This window comes from Rhagoletis zephyria, unplaced genomic scaffold (genome assembly GCF_001687245.7).
Source record: "Rhagoletis zephyria isolate East Lansing unplaced genomic scaffold, Rhagoletis_zephyria_1.1 Rzeph_scaffold_00426, whole genome shotgun sequence".
In the NCBI taxonomy this organism is placed as follows: Eukaryota; Metazoa; Arthropoda; class Insecta; order Diptera; family Tephritidae; genus Rhagoletis; species Rhagoletis zephyria.
Genome location: NW_016157510.1, coordinates 36,220 through 54,398, shown reverse-complemented (window position 1 = coordinate 54,398; position 18,179 = coordinate 36,220). Strand labels below are relative to the sequence as shown.

Below are 18,179 nucleotides of genomic sequence, written 5' to 3'. Positions count from 1 at the left end.
AGAAAAGTTGGCAGAAAATCCGCTTTTTTATCGACAAATTTTGTTCAGCGATGAGGCTCATTTCTGGTTGAATGGCTTCGTAAATAAGCAAAATTGCCGCATTTGGAGTGAAGAGCAACCAGAAGCCGTTCAAGAACTGCCCATGCATCCCGAAAAATGCACTGTTTGGTGTGGTTTGTACGCTGGTGGAATCATTGGACCGTATTTTTTCAAAGATGCTGTTGGACGCAACGTTACGGTGAATGGCGATCGCTATCGTTCGATGCTAACAAACTTTTTGTTGCCAAAAATGGAAGAACTGAACTTGGTTGACATGTGGTTTCAACAAGATGGCGCTACATGCCACACAGCTCGCGATTCTATGGCCATTTTGAGGGAAAACTTCGGAGAACAATTCATCTCAAGAAATGGACCGGTAAGTTGGCCACCAAGATCATGCGATTTGACGCCTTTAGACTATTTTTTGTGGGGCTACGTCAAGTCTAAAGTCTACAGAAATAAGCCAGCAACTATTCCAGCTTTGGAAGACAACATTTCCGAAGAAATTCGGGCTATTCCGGCCGAAATGCTCGAAAAAGTTGCCCAAAATTGGACTTTCCGAATGGACCACCTAAGACGCAGCCGCGGTCAACATTTAAATGAAATTATCTTCAAAAAGTAAATGTCATGGACCAATCTAACGTTTCAAATAAAGAACCGATGAGATTTTGCAAAGTTTATGCGTTTTTTTAAAAAAAAAAGGTATCAAGCTCTTAAAAAATCACCCGTTACATATACAAGTGTGTACCACATGTGGTATGTTACACATGTCAACACTGTTACTGCAACTCTAACTCAGGCGGCGAAACAAAAGGCTTGAAGATGTCGCTCAAAAAGAATTAGCGCAAGCAAAGCTGCGCCTGCATAAAAGGTATGGAATGAAACTGGCAGTGCATTTTTATGGGTGTTTACATCACAATCTAAATTAATTAACTAAACGCTTTGAAGTTTTATGCGAGCGCGCGTCCATGTGTGAGCTTAAGAAATGGTGACAATGATGGTGCGTTGCAATGGTGCGGACTTGCGACCGCATTGCATCAGTTGTGCATACAAGATGTCTGCCAACGGCGACAATTGCGCTAAGCAAGTGCACCTAATGACAAGGTGTAGTATGTATGTATGTACGTGTGTAGTGTAGCGACAAAACAAATATGGTGTTGCTTAGATATGAACGAAGGTGTGCGCGGGTGCGTACTACACGCAAGTGCGCAACCGCAGCTGCTATGTACATACTTGATGTCGGCAATCATGTAAGTAGCATCGCCAAGATTGTTTGCTAAAGTAATAATAAGAAATTCAGTTAGTAAACAGTGGCATGTGTAGACAAATCGTAAAATCAAAGCTAAGAGTACATACATATGAAGCTTTTATTATAAATATGTGACATCACACACTTATGTATAATTCATTTGTATATGCAAACAATAGAATATGTATATAGAATAGATTATAATGATTATTTAAGTAGCGGCTTCTTTAGTTATTTTATGTACATAACTGTTGAGAACAAGCTAATAAATGTGAACTCATTTTATGAAAGCTACTTAATCTAAAAGTATTGTATTTCAAACTACAAAGTACATATGTATGTATGTAGATCCCCGAAGTCTTGAGCAATGGATCTACGGATTAAAAACGTTATTTTTAATAGGGCGATGATTAATCAAGAATTGAAATATGATTACTCAAAAAAAAAAATGTTGCACCGGGACACTTGAGGGAGGGCCTCTCGCTCAATTCCCTTTCATTTCGACGTGCGAAAGGATGTAGTGAAATTTTATTTTGACAGACAAAAACAAAGACATAAAAACATGAGATCATGATATCATTACAACGTACGCCAACAAAACAAAACAACTTATTACAACTAAAGCACAGAATTTTTGACAATGCATGAACCTTTTTTTATTCTTTATACAAATACAGTTTATACTAAATATATGAAAAATCATAAAAATAAAATTGTTAAACTTTGTGTTAAACTAGGGAAGATTCAACAAATTTGCATACAAATTTGCAACATTCAAATCAGACTTTTTATACAAATTTTTAAAATGAAGTTTGGCAGCCCATTAAATTTTAGTTAATTTTTGGTATTGTTTTTACTGATTGCTTCTTCCATTCAAACTATGTTCGATAATTCTTATTATATGGAAGACACTGTCAGCAAAAAATATAAATGCTAAAAATCAACGAAATATGCTGGCAACTTCGGACTTGCACTTCATTAATTGGCTCAAAAGCTACATTTTCAAAATTTTTCTAAAAGATCTGATTAGAAATTGTGATCTGATGAAAGAGCCTCTGAGCCAATAATTTTATACGGCACTGTACTTATAAGTACATACTCTAGGTTTCATGAACGAAAAAAATTTAGTACAAGATAACATTAAAATATCAGTCATATTTTTCGTTGCTGTGAACTTGTTTCAAAACTTCTGTATTTTCCTTAATATAATTGTAAAACTCTGTGCACGTCATTATGAACGTACTTAGGTTCATATACTAATCATCAACTATTGCTTGTCCAAAGTTCAACTATCCCGAAATGTAACTACATATTTCACAAATTAAACCGGTGCACTGAGAGAAAGTAGTTTAGAATTAAAAAAGCGTGCTAAATTAAAAAAATACGCATATGAAAGAGCACCAACCCAACTCGTAATACATTTAAGTATACACATTTTAGTATTTAGTATAGAAATATTCAATTCAAATAGGCCCATATTAAAATGAAGAGATTTGCAATTACCGATTGCTTTTTCATAATTAAGTTAAAAAAGTATTTAAATTCCGTGATGGTTGTAATGGGAATTAAACCCTGACCCTCTGAAAATTAGCAAATTGTGGCAAGCATCCTCGTGCACTCAACTACAGTTAGACATGTAAATGTGCATTTAAATGTTGAGTTTGAATCAACACGACGCGTTCGTGTTATGAAAGTATTATTTTTAAATACGAACATTTTTAAACGATAATCAAATTGAAAATATTCATGTTTACTATGCGTTATTTCCCTCAATGAATTCATAACATTTTTCTGAATATTACAACGCGTTTTTTCTCTTAGTGTAGTGATTTTTGAACTTCTATTCAAATTTGTGCAATCAAATCAAAAACCGGGACACTAAAACGAAACCCGGGACATTTTAAGGTTGGACTGGGACACCGGGACAAATAGTCCAAAACCGGGACATGTCCGGGAAAAGCGGGACTTCTGGCAGCCCTATACAAATGTAAAGAGTTGAAATGTTGATTACTCATTTTACTCGAAATGTTGATTAATCATAAAGCATTTTACTCAAATATTTTTGTTTTTGGTTAATCAAAAATCTTGATTACTCGAGTAACTGAACTTTTGAGTAATCATAATTTCCAATTAATCGAATAATTGAGTTATTTACTTTATGGTTAATTAAAATTTTGAGTAATCAATTAATCGCACAGCCCTAATTTTTAACGTTAAGTTCTCAAAACTTTTGTTCTTGTTTTGTTCTCCAGAAGAACGTTCGCCAGACTTTTGTTTAGCTGAGGTAAGGCGGCAGACAAGGATTATAGTTGTGCGGACAGGCCATAGGGATGCGAATTGTTGTGTTATACATATGTATGTATGCATGTACATCTCGAAAAAGTAAGTTCCTACATTACATGACTTACATACCTTTCCGTAAATATGTACATTAGAGTGGTTCAAAATAAATAAAAAATGTGTCAATTTTATTGTGGCGTTTAAATCTGTGCCTTTAAATTAAAGTGGTCGGACTCAAATTTATAAATCTAAAAAAAAAAAAGATTTTTTCTTTAAACCGTAATTAATGGACCATTATGGATTTTGTAATAATAAAAACCCAATATTGACTTATCCCGACTTAGGCTGCTTAAAAAAAAAACTATTTATATTCAATACACAGTGTTTTTTGTACCATTTCTTTTAAATTTTTTTTAAGAAAAATGGAAAAGGCAACATAGCCTAAGCGGTAGAAGTTATATCTGCAATTTCAGAGATCACCACATCTCCTCATCAGTCTTTTCTTTCTAGACTTTGTTGCTTTTTCCATTTTTCATAAAAGTTATAATCGTGGTACAAAGCTCAATAGCACTATTGAAATAAATAAAAAAATTACAAATAAAAGCAGATTTGCATAGATATGGAAAGCTTTAAATTGTTGCTCTTCTTCCGTTTTTCTCTCTTTTGGATACGACGAAGATATCCTTTAAAGTATGTAAAATAACGTCACTTTTTATGGGTTAAATGTTAACCCATTTCAAAAAAAAAAAAAAATGGGTTGTCGTTATTTTCAATATTCTTCAATTTTGGAGGTTGGCTGGGAAATATATTTTTTGAACCACCCTAATGTACATGTCTTCGTGTCTGGTCAGGGCGATATTTCGGGGCTTTGAGTTCGTGTTCTTCATACTACTTAGCCTATTCCTCATATAACGAGCCCCGAAGCTTGGCGTGGGCAAACCAATGTTTAGCCCACCAGACATACTAATCGCTCCTTATTTGGTATTTCAACCGTTTTTCGGTTTGGCTGTGAATAATAAACTGCGTAAAATTGTAGTATCTCTCCTTTGCGAAGTTGTTCACACCGAGAGCAAACAGTTTCTTTTTACACTTGGCCTTTCGGTGCTGTTGCCAAAACGAATAGGCCATAGATCGTTATTTGAAAAGCTCCACCGGCTTCAAATTCTAGTTCATAATTTCTTTACCGTATGTAAGGACGTTTATGATAAGTGATTTGTAGAGCTTATACGTAGAGTGAGAGAGAGAGAGAGTGAGAGAGAGAGAGAGAGAGAGAGAGAGAGAGAGGGCAGCTTATCATTGCCTAACGCGCCCAAAGTACTTAATTAGCACTTGTTGAAAAGAGTTCTGCTTTGTTTGATCTTCCAGCTGACATTATTGTTGCTAGATCCTCGCTTACAGTTAGACCAATCTCTTTTGCCTCCTTCTCTTAGTTTTAGAATTCTGCGCTGACAGCCCTGGTGTTAATGGAATCTGTAAAAGTCAGCAGCATCTCACTTTTGCTATTCCTATTACGATTTCTAACATCAGACAAAAAAAGATGCACCATATTGAATCGCATGTCAAAAACTTTGTTTGGTGAAGCAAAAAGTCGCGCTCAACATCACTCTACATAGCCGTATTAGTTTGGCAGTCAAATGGGGGGATTTTCAGGTCTGGAGACATACAGATACGGCCCAATCAGTTGGTTCATAAGGGGTTTCAGCCTTTCGTACAGTATCTTGGATAGGACCGTATAATATTAAGGAGACCGATCCACCGGTAATTGGCGAAAACCGCAATTAAGTGCAAAACACAATGAGATTCTAAAGCCCACAATCTGCTCAAAAGTTTGCACGTATATGCGTGCAGCACTTAATAGAACTTTTCTTGCAGGATTTGTCAGAGTGCGTTTAAAGTGTTTTTTTTTTTTTTTTTATAGATATTGAGTGTAAACCTGTAGCACAATATCTATAAATGTTTCTGGAAAACATCTGATTATTTTTTCACTTGTAATTATGTGTGGTCTTGCCTTTGCAATGACTATCAATAAAGCACAAGGAAAATCACAATGGCAAATTATACGTCGTCTGTTCACGAGTTGGGACACCACAAAAAAAAACAAAAAAAAAAAAAAAATTATTATTTATCTGTTAGCATTAGTGCTAATAAGAAACTATTCAATTTCAAAGTTCTTATTGGCGTATTGCTAATAAAATACATTTATAAATTGATCTTCATTTAATTTTTACAAACTTTAAAAAATAGACGCACTCCGGGCAATGCTCAGTCTAAGTAGTTAAGCTGAAAAAAAACTGTACTCGTAGATATTCAACATTTTCTATATTTAAAATTCTTTTTGTATGAACGCAAACTATTCACTCAGTTTAGTTTATTAATCGCAGTTTAGTGTATTGTTGGTGCCAAAAAGATGGGACCAATATACAGCGTGGCGACGAATAACTGTTACCCAGGTTTTTTTGAGAAATAGAAGAGTCCTTTATAGATTTTGCGAAAAAAGTACGTTATTGTTAATTTTCCACAGATTTTACTTTAGTTGTATTAATTAGTTTTTAAATTTTAATCCTTATTTACATTTGCCAGCAGTGTAAACTTTGAGAGAAAAGTTCATTTGGCACGCAGGTCCTCGTCAGTTAATTTGTTCCATATCTTCTGTAACCATAGGCTAATTTTCTCCATTTTGAGTCCCTTATACTCCCCCTTCTGTCCAAAATAAGGCCTCATACTCAAAAATCTAATAGACTCGGGACTGGTGACTAGGACGGTCATTCATTCGACCAACCTTATACAGTTTTTTTCTTTTTTGTACTTTTTTTTATACAAAGCCTAAGAAAAAATACACCTGAAAAAGACTTGCGTGCCAAATGAACTTTTCTCTCAAGGTTTACACTGCTGGCAAATGTAGATAAGGATTAAAATTTAAAAACTAACTAATACAACTAAAGTAAAATCTGTGGAAAATTAACAATAAAATAATTTTTTCGCAAAATTTATAAAGGACCCTTTTATTTCTCAAAAAAAAACTGGGTAACAGTTATTCGTCGCCACGCTGTACATAGAAAATTTATACGAGTACATACAACTGATTGTTCAAATAATAGATTTTGCTCTTAATTTCATTCACTTAGACAGTTAAAACCATGAAATGTTGTGAGCTTCCTACATATCAATCAAACAAGGTTTACTGAAAAAATCACCAGTATCGGTTCTCTATAAAATATATACTTACTGATTGTTCTGAAATACGTTTTTGTTACGTAACTCGTTCATTTAAAAGGCTAAGGTATCTTAAATTTAATATTTTTAGACTAAAAATGTTTTGGTAGTTTTCCTTTTGCTTATATTCATGACAGGCATGATGTCTTTAAGATACTACCTTCCTTTTTGCTTTTAGTTTTATTGTACTGAGTAGTAATTTAACATTTTATCTGGGTTTTACGATTTTGAGATATTACTTTGCTTTAGCTTTAAAACTTCTTGAAGAAATAAGTATTCAAGCCTTTTTTTCTTGAGAGCTGCAAAATGATTTAAGAAATTGTGATATTTTCATTTGTTTTCAATTTCTATTGCCTCATTTTATATGAATTTTTCGTTTTTCTTGAGAGCTACAAAAAGCCCTTAAAGCTGAATACTTTTGTGGTTCAGCAATTGCAACGAAATAGTCCCTAATTTGATCGGTTGCTTTTATCGAGGGTGCGCTGTACACAGTGGCGGATTTACCGTAAAGGCAACATAGGCAGGTGCCTAGGGCGGAAAAATTAAAGGGCGGCAAAATTTGAGTTAAAAAGTATAAAAGTTTTTTAAAGTAACATAACATAAAATTGAGATTCAATTACACAATCAAAAAATAGGACAACACTGTTAGGTATTTTTGATATTATTGAAATGATAATATTTAAAAATACTAACTTAGTATTTTGGGGATTACAACTTATCAAGTGAAAAAAGTTTGTTGATGATGGCTTTCTTTAAAATTTGAAAACCTTTACTCAAGGCAAATACCACTTTTTTTCTTAAAAGTATAATAAATAATATAAACTTTAATATTACTATTTACTGCTAGTCGTTCCAAAACTGGTACTTTTACCTCAAAATATTTTCCTCATCGGAAAAAGGGCGGCAAATTCTGAATTGCCTCGGGGTGAAAAATATTCAAATCCGCCACTGGCTGTACATACATACCTTAGTAGATATACATAAATATGTATATACGATATATGTATGTAAGTAGATTCATTGCTATGCCAACCGAAGCTGCTCCTCAGTAACCAGAAGCTCAATACATATCAGCCAGCCAAATTGTAACATTATCTAGTATATCTATAAAATCCACAGGAACAGAAGCGAAATAGAATCAAGTATGAGTGTGTACGAACGAGTATGAATCGAGATGAAGCTGCGTTCAGTTTTTGCATTCGTAATGATGATCGTGCACGAGTTACAAGCATTTAATTTGTGTATCTGCAGTGAAATATCTTTCCCACTGTCAAACGAACATATTGAACTGCGATTTTTATGCGGATTACACTACCTTACTTAGATCGCCTGAGGATATTTGCTGTTTTAGGCTGGTACTTGCTTACTTAGTTACTAACATACCTACATACATATACGCTTACTGACTTATAAATTTTCCACCGATGTCTGCCATTTCTTTAGCTTTGTTTTGCTATTTACTTTTCATCTTAGGTTTCGTGCAGCTTTACTAATGTATGCGAGTTGTATGTATGTATGTAACTAAGTATGCATTTGGGTTTGGCTGCTGCTTTATGTAGATATGTATGCATATGTATATGTATGTAGTTATCGTTGCCGAAGGGTCAAGCCTGTGTTGAAATCTGTTGCATCGCGGTGTAAGCCGGTCAGTGCCCACTTTCGTACGACGGGGTAGTGGCAACACATTTTGCTTGTAATTTACGATTCGCACAACGCATTTGGTGTGACCCCTGTTTGTTTTTTTTTTTTTTTTGTCTTTTGCTACAAAGTTACAACTGCCACGCAACGACTGAACTAAACGTGATATGATCTTTACGGCGTCAGTTTCTAAATACCTTCAACTAAATATACGAGAAAAGACAAATACGTTAACCGGTTCTTAAGCATAAAAAATGAAAGCATTTAGCATGTCATTTTACAAATACAATTAGGATAATTTGAGCGATTAATGTATGTATTTACAAAGCTTCATACCAGATTTTGCATGTGTTCTTTAATATTTTTTCGCAGACATTAGAAATCGATAAACATACTTCGATGAAAAAGGTTAGACCAAGCTACATAGGGCATATAGACAAATATCCCCCGCGAGAAGTGCATAAACTTGGCGAAAAACGCGCTAATTGAATTCTGAGCAGCGACTGGAAGGCACTGAAAGCAACCAACAAAGCAACGATAAACATTGTCGACCTTCATACCGTAAAGAGAACAATGGCGGAACTGCCCAGTAGCTTTTACCATTTCCTCTTCTTATTTGGTTCTAAGACCGCTTGTCGATTTAGGCCGATAGCAAAAAACTTGGCCATTGCCCTGTCTCCTCTGCGAATTTACACCAGTTATTCACAGCGAATGTAGAAATGTAGGTTCTTTTGAACTTGATAATAATTCAATTCTGTCCGTAGCACGTGGTGGAAAAGTGATATTCCTCTCGATATCTATGCTGCCATAACTGGTGGTACTCACGATGGATCCCAGATAGACAAAGTTCTTCACTACCTTGAAAGTGTAGCTGTCAACAGTGACGACCATGTGCCAATATGCAAATGGTCTTTGTTTGTTGTCAGGGAAAACTTCCTTTTCATACACAGCTGGACCGACCTCTTTGTGGCTGCAACCCAGGGCTGAAAAATGGCGCATTGAAGACCCTGTTTTTGAGGCCAACGAAATCTATATTTTCTACTTACCGAAGCAGCATCGTGTGTTTATTATACTGGTATATAAAGCCACTGGAATTTAGACAGCTAGCACGTATTACGATTTCCAATATCAGATTAAAGAAGTCGCATGGAAGTGAATCTGCTCTGGACTGAGCTAAAGGTCGTATTCAACGTCATAGCAGTAGTAATAGCGCATTTGCTAGTTCTGAAGCCTCGCTGATTAGGTACAAACAGTTGGCCGATGAAGCGCTGCACTCTTTCAAATAGTATCGCCCATAGGATCTTATAAGCCATGCTGAGAAGGCTTTTCCCACGATAGTTGACGCAAACAGCAGTGTCAACATTTTTGTGGATTGTGCAGATTACACTTAATTTCTAGTGTTCCGGTAAATGCGCCCATCTAGCTCTAAGCCATTAGCTTTGAACAGCTCAGCCAATATGCCATGGGCTCAGAGGACTTTTTCCTTTTGATGATGACCTGAGCACGTTACGTACACATTGGCTTACATTCTTCTTCATCCGACCTTTCCACCGGTGTCTGCATTATAAAGCCTTAAGAAGTGTTCCCTCTATACCTCAAATGAACTGTGGACATTTACCAGATTTCCACAATCGTTTCTACAGAAACTAGCTGGTATTGAAACAATCCTTTTGCTACAATATTTTCTGATCGAATTTTCCTGTATGGTGCCTGTATTTTCCTTTTCTTTTAGTTCCATTTTCCGCAGCACAGCATAACTGCTATTTTATGTGCGGCGATGTGGAGTTGCTTGGTTAAGCAGGAGTAAGCGCCGGTTGCGGAAGTTCTCGGCTGCCCATTTCGAAGGAAACTTTCTATCATACGTTCTTTATAGCATCGGGTCTCATGTTGACTGTTGTTAAAGTCACCAAGCATGACAGACAAAGGAGGTTAAGCTACAGTTAGGTATCAATGTCGATGGCACGCCAATTCCGACGGTAAAAGCCTCCAAAGTTTTAGCGGTTATCCTTGATAGCTCTCTCTGTTTCTTCGCGCACACAACGGAAATTGGCAACATAGTACAGAGTGCAACAAAGACTTCCAGTCGCTCGCCGGAAGCACTTCTGACAAAGGCAATAAGGCGGTTTTCCTAATTGTGCTGCTCCTTTTAGGTAACTGGATACTAGCTAAAGACTAGCCAGAACGCCGAACTACGGGATGCTTTCTGATGTCGCCTGAAAACCACCTACACAGCGAGGTCCAGAAGTTCTCAGTTAAAGAGCACAACTTAAGGCCCAGCAAACAGTTTCTAGTTGGCAGCTGCTGAAGCGAAAATCCAAATAGAACAAGCTTGAGGCAGAGCCTCCTCCATGGCCCGCCAGAAGGCATCATATCGAGTTCATAGACGCGCTCCAAACACACTTGACTCACTAAAGAACCTGACAAGCCGTAATTGTCATTCACAGAGAGTCCGTCACCACCCTCAGAGACTCTCGTCCAATAAATGCCCATAGAAGATGAGGAGCTTTAGCTGTCTGGATACCGCAGGCGACTGAACTCGTATTTATTCAGACTCAACTCTGACATAGCAAACATGTGAACGGCTTGTGAAAATTCCTCCGCGACAACAGCTATCTTAATCTGTCCACTTAAAGCCCCTCAGCTAACAGCGCTCACCTTTTGTACCGACACTGACGAAAAGGCACATTTCCAGGGCCTACCATTACTTAAGCTTAATGACAACCATTAACGGACTAGCCGCTTTAGGCAGGGACTAACAGTACCACTACAACAACAACGTGGTGACAGGGATAGCTCTCATATACTTTATCGAAGCGCTCATAGAATCGCTCTTTGGTCTCAACGTCCTTCTCCTCCCAATAGTTCGCAAAAATTAGGCTTATATAGTTGAACTTAACTTTCAAGCGAATCTTGACTTTCTTTTTACGGTAGGTGATAAATCGGTGTCGTAAACGACGCCCAACCGCAAAATCTGCACAAAATTTGTGCGCCGTCACATGGCAAACTTTTTACACCATGGCTTATCCTGTGCTACGGTTATGTCAGCCTTTTACTTTGCAGCGATTGGACAGAGGAGTCGCGGACTTTTCAGGTTCATATCCGTAAATCCAAGTCCTTGTTTCGTATGCGGGGCTTGTCAGCGATGATGAGCGTAATCATCCGAGGCTGCTTCAATGTCTTCACTGGTCTTTATTTTTCACTCTCAAGCCCTGCGAACAAGGTTGCTAGAAAGGTTCTATCCATGGTGTAGCGAGGTGATTGATCCAAAAATAACTCCTGTTTGAAGTCGCCCACACACCAGTGATGCTCTCTTTTTCTCTCTTGTACGATCCAAGGCTCCAACTGATTAGTTAATGCGTCTCGCACGTGGGCTGTTCACGCTACCAGTCTAACACAATAGTCGGGGTAGAGTGTGGTCGTGTAGAGTGTGGTCGTGTAGAGTGTAACTGCCACTCAAGAAGGACGAACACGCCCAAAGTTTTACGTCGTTTTCTCCTAGTATATGATTTTTAAAGAAAACTTTTTCAGAAAAAGACTAAAGTGCACCAGTGCTGTCAAACTGAACTCTGATGCCCTCTTTTGTATCAAACCTGTGAAATTTATGGAATGAACAAAAATCTTAATTACTATTTATATCTAAGTTGCATAAAATGGGAAGGTGAACACATCTCCTTAGCCTAATGCTCGTTCGTTTCCTTACCCACACACTTTTTCTTCCAACATATCTCTCACTCGTCGAAATATTTTATGGTTCTGTGAAATACAGTGACAAAGTATAGATATTCGGGCAACACACACACACACACACATATACAAAAGCATATCAAAAACGGGAACAAAGCACAAAAGTTTATGAAATAAATCAAACCTTTTACAGACATTTATGGTTTTAAGGTTAAAATAAAATAAAATTAAAGGAAAGCGAAGGTGAGAAGCCCCAAAGGGCGATAGCGTAAAACAAACGAGATGAGACTGTTGAAGAGGGTGGGGACAAAGCGTTAATGTATAAATCTTAAATATACATAAGCGTACATACCTACATTTATACACACATATACACCCCTTGTCATAATTATAAGCGCACCATATATTAACTAGTTTTAACAATTTATTTCTAGTTATTTTTTATAAGTAAAAATATAGTTTATTCTTTAACAAAAATTGTATAAATCCTAGATTCAAATTTTGTGCAATATGTACTTAAAAAGACATGAGTACTCATGACATTTGATATGTAAACGGCTTGTCGAACCATTCACTTACATACAGACATAAATAGGTTAGGCAAGAAATTAAATATTAATTTCATTTCATTTTGTCAAGACCAGTACAGGACTTTTTCATAACTACTTCGCTTATAGTTCAGGACTATTTCAGGATCATTATGTAGCTAATTTCAAACTACCCTGAAATGACCCCGAACTAGTCCCAAAATTGAGCTGAAGTAGTGCAGAAGTGGTTCTGCAAAAATTGATGAACTTGTGCCGAAATGATTTCGAAGTAGTCTCGAAGAGGCCCGGAAATGGTCGCTTATAAGTCCCCAAATGTTCGCGAACCAACACCGAAATATTACTAAACTAGTCAAAAAATGACCACAAACTGGAACCGAAATGTTCCTGACCTAGTCCCGAAATGGATCTGAAGTAGTCCTTAACTATCCCGAAACTCTCCTTAAATAGACCCGAACCATTTTCCAAATGGTCTAAAACTAAGCTCGTAATGAGCCTGAAGTTTTCCGAAATAATCCTGAACTAATCTCAAGGGGCGCAGAACTAGTCCCGAAATAGCAATAAATGGTCGGTTCCGAAATGGCACCAAAATTTTTCCGAACTAGTCGCGAAATGTTCCTGAACTATTTAGTCTTGAAATATTGTAGAATTAGTACCAAAATAGACCTCCAATGGGCGTGAACGAGGCTCAGAATGGTCCGGAAACGGTCCCAAAATTATACTTCTTGAGCTAGCGCCGAAATGGTCCTAAACTAGTCTTGTACTAGTCCCGAAATGGTACTGAATTAGTCCTGAGCTAGACCAAGACACAAGACACAGTTCAATTCGGGGAGCCGAGTTTTTATTCCTTTTTTCTATTTTAATTTTGTTTTTAAAAAAATTTTCTTTTATTTATTACACCGTGCGACAGTAAATTTTGCACACAAAAAAAATAATATCTTTGCGAAACTATGAGCAAATTATAGTAAAACTACGTACATAATTAGTTTTTCTCTCTGATGTCAAGATTTGTTTAAAGGACTTTGAAATTTACAAAATATGATTATTCCAAAAATGTATTTAAAAAATTCAGTTTAATGTGGGATAACAATAAGGTATCATATAAGAGAAAAAAATCTGCAGAATTACAACAGAATGCATTTTTTTATACATAAGAAAGAATGGGTATGGAAAATGTCCTTAACAAATTTTGACCCTAAATATCCTTGAAAATTTGCAATATTTAGTTTTGAAAAAATTATTGTTTTAGGACTAATATACACAGCAACACATCGTCGAATTACGTCCTGCAATCTTTAATAACTTAAAAAAATAAAATTTATGGAAAGCGCAGTTTCAATACTTATTCAGCTTTGTAAATCAAACAACTTTATTGTTTTTAAATTCTACAGCATTTTCTCTTTCATTTGGTACCCGTATTGTTATTCTACATTGCACCGATTTTTTTTAAATAATTTTTTGAATTAACCATATCTTCAAAATTTTAAAGTCCTTAAAAAAAAAAAAATACTGACGTCAGAGTGAAACACTAACAACGCAGTTTTACTCTACATATTTGGCCCATAGTTTCGTGAGTATACCGATTCTTGCGTGTGTTTTGAATTTTTTTTTTGTTTTTGTCGCACGGTATCTATATTTCATTGTCCTAAAAAGAAAAATAATATATTTTTTTTATTTTATTTGATTTTTAGAATTTTTTTTTTTGTTTTATAGTTTTAAACAGAAACAAATATTTGTTTTTAATTTCATTTAATTTTTAGGAAGGAATATCCTTAATTTTTGATTGTTTTCTTAATAATATTTTCTTTTAATTTTTAGATTTTATCGTTTAAAAAAGTAAAACATATATATTTTTTCGTAATTTTTTTAGAAATGTATTAATTTTTTCTTTTATTTTAACTGGAATTTTCTCGTTAGGTTATCTTTCTTTCTTTTTTAGCTGTTATTGTTTTAAAAAGAAAAATCCTTTTATTATTTAATTAAATTTTCTTTAGATTTTGTATTAATAAGCAACATATTTTTTTTATTTCATATATGTATGTAACTTTTAGGAATTTATTTTTTATTTAATGTTTTCCTTTTTTAATTAATTTTCCTTTAATTCTCAGATTTTATGGTTTTAAAGAGAATGTTGTTTTTTATGTATTTTTTTTAGTTTTTGGATATTATTGTTTCAAAAAGAAAACGTATTCTCTTTTAACTTCTTTTAATAATTGATTTTTTTTATTATTTCTGCTATTTTAACAATTATTATTTTTTTATTATTTATTAGTTTTTAAATTTTATTGTTGTAAAAATAACGTTTTCTATTTTATTTTCTCTTACCTTTTAGATTTTATTGTTAAAAAATTTTTTTTTAATTTTTGATTTTTTTTTATATATTTTTCTTTTGTATATTTTTTTAAATTTGTTTTTGTTTTAGTTTTTAAATTTTATTTTTTTTTGAAAAGAAAAATGAATGTACAAATATTCTTTTTTTATTTTTATTTAATTTTTAAAACTCTTATTGAAAAAAGAAGATTAGCTACTTTTGCTATAATTTGTCAATATGTGGTGTGATTATAAATATGACACGGGATGTATGTATGTATGTATTTACAGGGTATAATCAAGGGTAGAGCGACAGTTAACGGATTCCAAAAATGGCAGGATATAAGATAAAAGAATTCTTACCTTCAATTTGATCAGTTACATAAAGTTCCCAGTATAGAAGTGCAAAATATTTAAGTATGGTATACACCCATATGGCTGCTTGTCTGTGGTTTCAAAGGCTTATAATTTGGAATTAAACACTCTCGGCTAGCAGCCGTGTTACATACGTACCTTCATACTTACCACCATTAAATAACTGCATTCATATAACTGTGAAAACTCAAAAGCAGATTTCATAGAATATTTAATCAGGACTTATCTGCAATACTAATGCTTCTTTACATATTTATGCATATACAAATGTACTTTTGCCTTTGCTATCTTTTTTGTTTTTACAAATATCTCGCCTGAAATGACTGCAACGCATCGGTTGGATACCAAGGATGCCGACAAAACAATGCTGTAGAGCAATCGTAACGCTAACACCATCAAATATCGTACAAAACGCCAACGCGACTCGACTCGACTCAACGGAAAATATGTAACTGTAGCAGCGACACATCAACGCTTTGTTGCTGCTGACAAACAAAACAACAACAGCAATAGTAATATAGCAATAATAAAGAAAAAATAGAAAAAATAATTTTGTATATATGTACATACATATGTATATTTGTGTGTATAAAACATAGCTTGCAACATTTTATGCTGATCCCTGTCAGGTTACAAAACACACATAATCTTCAAAAATAACAAACAAAATAAATTTCCATCAACAACATGCTGTATACTGCGGACATTGCTGATGATGCTGCTGCTGCTGCTGCTGTTGGTGCTGTTGGTGCTGTTGGTGCTGTTTGGCGGTGCTGGTGGTTCTGGTGGCAACATCAACATCAACCAATAATGCAGGCGCGATTATGTCCAACAGGACACTAGCCAACAAATTCCACTTCTTCTGCTTATTCTTCTCAAAGTGTTCGTTGTGTGTTTTTATTTAAATGGTGGCAAACTGTGAAAAAAGTATACAAAAGTTTATAGAATATAATGCAGAAGTTGGGCCAACCACTGGACAATATTTAAGTGTATACTTGTTCCACAGCGTCTGTGCAACGGACACAAAAGTAACAATACAAATGCAAAATGAAAAGAAAAAATAAAAAATAAAAAGAATTATAAACAAACAGCGAAGTTGACAATCCGCCCTTCAAGTAATCCACAAAAGAAAGAAATATCAAATGCACGGCGAGAAAAATGGGAGTGGATGTAAGAGACGAGATAGATAAGGAACCGAAACGTATTCGCTGCAATTAGAAGAGAGAGGCCGATATACATACGTGAGTGCGAAATGTTTGAAATGCTGGCCAACGGGAAAAACTACCGAATATTTTGTTAGAGAGTTAGGCGACCTACGGAAGGTTTCGAGACCAGCGCGAACTCCAGTAAGAACAATCATGATGACCTAGTGACCAATGTCCAGAACGTACTTAAATTATGGAGGGAACACTTCACCACCCTAATGAATTGCAGCAGCACTGAAAGTAGTGGAGAAGACGAACCCGAGCCCCCAATCGATAACGACGGAGTCGACGTTCCACCGCCTGACTATGAAGAGGTACGAATAGAAGTGTACTAGGAGTAATTGAAAACTGTTTACGAGAGAACGAAAACGGTAATTGTTGTGCTCACGAACATCATAAGACTTAATTTTAGCAACACTAAAGTATGAGTTTTCTGCATTGATAAAAGAGCAATCTTAATGTTTACTATCCCACGAAAAATTGGCATATTCCATTACCAAGTGATGTGCGAAACTCTACAAGTTCAATTTTATGTGCGGGGCTCTCATTTTACGTGTCAAAGACAAATGATGGAATGGGGAAAATTCGGACAAAGATTGTCGATAACTCGACAAATTTTAAAAACCTACTGAATTTAGATAAATCGATCCATTTCAGGTAGTCGATAAATGCGACAATTCGATATATTCAATGAATTTCAAAAACAATAAAATTCCGATAACTTGATAAAATTAGACAACTCTACAAATTTCGATAATGTTAGATAACTGTGCGTTTCCAGAACTGGATAAATTTCAATAGTTAAAAAATTTACATATCTCGATATGTATCGATAGCTCAATAAATTTCCGTATATATCGATAAATTTCTATAACTCGATAAACTCTGGTAACTCGACTAGTTGCGATAACTCGATAAATTCATGTATTTCTAGAACTTTCGGTAACCCGATATACTTTGAAGATTCCAAAAGCTTCGATTTCATAAGTCGACAAATTTTGATATTTTGATAAAGTGCGTTTCCAGAACGAATGGCAATTTTCCGTTACAAAATAACTTCAGTTTTTAATTGTACTTCGTGCGAAAACCTTACAGTGTAAAATTATTATAGGGTGAAGCTGTGAAAGAGGCGTGGATCTAGCGCACACTCTTGAATCCCTACACAAACACAAATACAAACGGTGATTTATGTGTGTGCGCATAACGGTGTACGCAAGCGACAAACGATGCAACTCTGAACAAGAAACCGAACTGGACCGAACCGTAGGAATGTTGACAAGCATGAAAGCGGTAGATACGAGCAGCACCCAGGTGGGGCTGAGGGAGAAAAAAAAAAACCATGAAATGCCTGCAAGGCATCAACTTTAGGGCAGCAAAATCTTTGCGGCTATTCCACCTGGTTCGTCTACTTCAATGCTGCCATCGACGCGTACAGCCATACAGCTGCGTCGCCAGCCTTTTATATTGTTGGAATATTTATACTAAAGCAAGGATGAGCAGAGTCATGTCCAGCTGACCGCTCGTTTTAGCCTGCATTTGTTGGCTGCACACTAGTAGTGGCGGCACTGGAAAATGGCACGCAAGCCACAAAATAGTCGTAGTCGCATGAGTGTTGGCAAAAGAGGAGCAGTGGCAAGTGGT

At 35.5% G+C, this 18,179-nt stretch overlaps 1 long non-coding RNA gene across 1 annotated transcript in view; it reads right to left on the bottom strand.

Moving 5' to 3' along the window:
* LOC108359634 (uncharacterized) overlaps nucleotides 1-17,546 on the bottom strand; it is an 18,353-nt gene extending 807 nt beyond the window's left edge. The window contains exons 1-2 of the long non-coding RNA XR_001846965.1: nucleotides 17,532-17,546; nucleotides 10,820-10,823 (exon numbers count right to left, since the gene is read on the bottom strand). This is a non-coding gene — a long non-coding RNA (uncharacterized LOC108359634). The remainder of the gene's footprint in view (nucleotides 1-10,819; nucleotides 10,824-17,531) is intronic.
* Nucleotides 17,547-18,179: the final 633 nt, after the last annotated feature.